The sequence below is a fragment of the Tupaia chinensis genome, unplaced genomic scaffold, assembly GCF_000334495.1.
Source record: "Tupaia chinensis unplaced genomic scaffold, TupChi_1.0 Scaffold000127_2, whole genome shotgun sequence".
NCBI lineage: Eukaryota > Metazoa > Chordata > Mammalia > Scandentia > Tupaiidae > Tupaia > Tupaia belangeri.
The window spans coordinates 1,974,687-1,979,067 of record NW_006159596.1 but is presented as its reverse complement, the minus strand read 5'-3'; the positions used below and the strand labels follow the sequence as shown (position 1 = coordinate 1,979,067).

Below are 4,381 nucleotides of genomic sequence, written 5' to 3'. Positions count from 1 at the left end.
TCGTGTAGGTGCATTTCCAGATTACGCTTTGGCATAGATTTAGCCTCCTACAGAGCAAGGAAGCATGTTAACCAATCATGTTTATAATCTCTATTTCTACTCCATGTCAGGTCAGAGTTGGCATAAAAGTTTGCAAAATGCATGGACAGATGGCTGGAATAAATTATTTGAATTACTTGTCTTTAAAAAAAAAAAAAGTGTATTTCTTCCATGAGCAAGAAAGACGGGAGAAAGAAACAGGCACCCTCTACAGGATCTTGTCACAATCTCTCCCCAGCTTCAGCCAGCTCTGGATTGTGGGCTCATGCATGCCAGCTGTACTCAGGGAAAATTTTTTTTATGTGAACCCAGAGTCTTTTGTGTAGTTCAGCCTCACAGAGCATTGCATTTTATTGCTGTACCACTGCATGTGCAGCCTCAGAAATTAATTTTTTGAAGAACTACTTAACTTTCTTCCTTTCCTTTTCCTTTTCCTTTTTCCTTTTCCTCTTCCCCTTCCTTTCCTTTCTTTTTTTCTTTCCCCCTCCCTTCTCCTTCCTTCCCCTCTCCTTCCCTCCCCCTCCTCCCCTCCACTAAAGAGGGACAGAGCAAGAGAGAGGGAGAGATGGAAAGTAAGAAAGCAAGCTGCCAGTTCTGGGATTCGAACCATAGTTGATCATGTGAGAATCTAGCGCCCTCAACTACCACACCACCTACCAGCCCCAGAAATTAATTTGTTAAACCTCAAAGCAAGGGAATGCACCCAACAAACAGTGCTCAATGCCTACGTATCCCTGGCACTGAACTGGGCTCTGGAAATTCTGAGATGCACACAAGGGCCCTTTTATTATGGAACTCACATTCAGTCTGGGGAAGAGAGAAAAATTCCCATGTCACGCAGTTCTACAGATTATGGTCTGGTTTGATAAATAATGTTTTGAAATTTCAGCTGCTGTCTCTGATAAAGCCATATGAAGAGTGTCTAATTACATTCTCATTTTCCAGTTGCTGAGGACATGGCTGTATTTAAATGAAGCTCTAAAGAGTTCTAGACCTGGAAAGAGCATTGAAGAACAGTTACACCTCACATAAAGATTGCTGGCGGTAGTTATTGCCATTGTTAAGAAACAAAGGGATTGCAAAGTCATTTAGGGATAAAAGAAACACAAAACTAACAAGCCTTGAAGTTTCCTAGAACGTTCAGCCAAGTACCCAGAGCACTTTCCCCGCTTGGCTCATGGGACCTCGCGGTCCCCTGTCTGAATAACGGAATATGCAGTCTTGTAAATCACTGTGACTTTCCCCAGAATGAAGCGAAACGAAGGATCCTTTGGCATAGCAAACTTAAAGGCCATCTTTTCTGAAGAGAACAAATAAAGCAAAAAACCTTTAAGATATTATTACATACAGTATCACATGTAAATTCATTACATGACTTGTACAACTTAGAAAAATGAACATTGCCTAAACATGGTATTCATCCCTTTGAGGTACTTTTTTTTAAAAAGAATTATTTTATTCAACTTTATATGTTTTAATTTGATCAAGGAGGGACAAAGTGTGTGTGAGAGAGAAAGCTACAAAGCAAGAAAGCAAGCCGTCAGGCCTGGACTGGAACCATGGTTGGCCACGTGGGAGTCCAGCACCCTTAACCACTGTGCCATCTGCTGATCCCCACTTTGAGGTACTTTCAACAAGTAGCAGAGGGGCCAGTGGGTGGCACTGAGCACTGTTTGTTGGGTGCATTCCCTTGCTTTGAGGTTTAACAAATTAATTTCTGGGGCTGGTAGGTGGTGTGGTAGTTGAGGGCGCTAGATTCTCACATGATCAACTATGGTTCGAATCCCAGAACTGGCAGCTTGCTTTCTTACTTTCCATCTCTCCCTCTCTCTTGCTCTGTCCCTCTTTAGTGGAGGGGAGGAGAGGGGAGGGAAGGAGAGGGGAAGGAAGGAGAAGGGAGAGGGAAAGAAAAAAAGAAAGGAAAGGAAGGGGAAGAGGAAAAGGAAAAAGGAAAAGGAAAAGGAAAGGAAGAAAGTTAAGTAGTTCTTCAAAAAATTAAGGTACTGGATTCCCACATGGCTGACTGAAGTGCGACTCCCAGACCTGGTAGTTTGCTTTCTTCCTTTCTCTCTCTCTCTCTCTCTCTCTGCCAGATTAAAAAAAATAATAATTAATAAAAATAATAATTTAAAAAATCCATAAAAAACACAAGTAGCAGAAAAGTATCTTCCTGAAATGGGTAGTATGCACTGATTTAGAAGCTAAAATGTACCTTTAGTGTTTAGAAAGATACAAGTAAAGTATGAGCACACGCTCCTGTGTGCAACCAAGCAAAACAGAAAGAGAAGCACATTGAATACAGTATGGCCATTGGCCTAGTCCTCTACCCTGTCTCATCACAGTCGATTAGCATGTATTGTCCCATCTGCATCTGCACAGACATTTTTTACAATTACAAAATATGTGTGTTTGCATAAAGTGCACGTGATACATACAGGGGACTTCCAAAAGTTCATGAAAAATGGAATTAAGGCTCATGTTTATTTTGGTGAAAAAAACACATTTGAATGCACATGTTTTTCTCATAATACACATTTTCATGAACTTTCGAACGTCTTATATATACACACACACATTTTAATTTTACCTCTTTTATACACTGTGTAAAAGTGTGTCAATCTCTTTACAAACTTGAGATAAAATTTTATATAATCAAACAGATTAATTTTACATAAATGGAATCATTTACATCTAATTTTCACTTAGAGTTTTGTTTTGTTTTTGCTTTTCTGTTTTGCTAATTGTTTAATAACCACAACAAACTAGTACAGAGAATGCCCTGTGCAAGACACAATAAATTTTCAAAGACTGAGGTGTTCCCTTAGCAAAGCTGGAGATTTCAGTTTCTAGTATTTGGAATGTAGGCTGCAGCCCTTGTTCTTGGGTGGATCAGTGGTTGTGTGGCACCGTACATGCTTTTAACCAGATTTGAACAGAAGAATGGCCACCTGGCCCAGGTAGAAGTAGATGAAGTGTTGGTTTCATGCATCATGTAACTATGGAAGTTCCTCCTCACAATGCAGTGTCAGGTGGGCTTGTACTTCTTGTCAAACTCCTTCTTGATATGGGCCACAACATCCTTTTCTATGTTATATTTCTCCAACACCGGCATTGCGCACTGTACTGAGTCCTGTTACATTCTTCAGACATGTCCGCATGTTTGATCATGGTCTTTGTGTTGCACATGGTTACTGTGTAATGGGCTGGCTGATGGCAACGTCTCCTGCGGGAGGTGCTAGCACAGCTGGGCCTGGCAGGAACTGTGGTTGCTCCTGAAACCGTGGGATATCTCTAGAGTTGTGTTTTTGCGGCTCAGTCACCTCCAAGCATGCAGGCTATGAATATGCCACAAATTTCATATCTATCTTACCAGAGTTTTTGTTGTTGATAGACATTTGGGCTGTTTCTATCCTTTAAAAAAAATAATAAGGCTTTGGTCCATAAGGAGGTGGGGAGGGGGTCTGGATGAGGAGTGGGTTTTGTACCAATCCTGGATAAGCAGCGGATCTTTCTTCGTGCAAGGTTCACCCCTCTGTTGGGGCCCTCAGCTATTCCAGACTGACACTGTTAACCCACATGTGGACTCTAACAATTTCTTAAGAAAGTAACAAGGGTGAGAAGCGGCCAGGCCTTCACAAGAAGGTTCCGCATGGCTCCTGTGAACTAGGTATTTCAGGGCACAGGAGAAATGAAGATTTTCTACTGATAATTCAGCCTCCAGCAAACGAGCTAGCAGATTAGAATATTCCTCAATATCTACTGAATCTGCTGCACCAGTGATCATAACAGAATGGCAAAGAGATTCTAGATCACCTCTGTCTGCTTGCTCCTGAACATTCAGACTGAACTTCAAGAATTTGAAAGAAACACACCATCCATCAGATGACAAGAAATCACCGCCGGATCACAAGAAATATGGGAAAACAAGAAAATACCTCTCCTCCAAGGGAAAAGATTAACTCTTCTTCATCCACAAGCAGTTCAGTGAAAATCATGGAAATGTCTAATAAGGAATTTAGATCATTCATAATGTCAAAGCTAACAGAGATGGAAGAGAAGAGAGATAATGAACTGCTAAAGAGAAAGGAGAAAGAAGTTGATGAGTTCCAGGAGATGAGGAAATTCTTACAAGATCTAAAAGAGGAATTACACACTTTACAAAAGACTCAAACGGAACTGTTAGAGATGAAGTCTATAATACAGGAAGTCAAAATCTCCCCAAAAGTATTAAAAGCAGACTAGATCATTCAGAAAATAGAACCTCAGATGTAGAAGAGAAAATGACTGACCTGGAAAAATCCACCACAAAGACTGAGAAAATGGCCCAAAAATTTGAGAATAA

At 40.8% G+C, this 4,381-nt stretch overlaps 1 protein-coding gene and 1 pseudogene across 2 annotated transcripts in view; one reads left to right on the top strand and one right to left on the bottom strand.

Moving 5' to 3' along the window:
• LOC106734498 (dynein light chain 1, cytoplasmic-like) overlaps positions 1-3,225 on the bottom strand; it is a 3,394-nt pseudogene extending 169 nt beyond the window's left edge.
• RNF150 (ring finger protein 150) overlaps positions 1-4,381 on the top strand; it is a 320,502-nt gene that overhangs the window by 47,909 nt on the left and 268,212 nt on the right. The gene's annotated exons all lie outside the window — the stretch shown is intronic.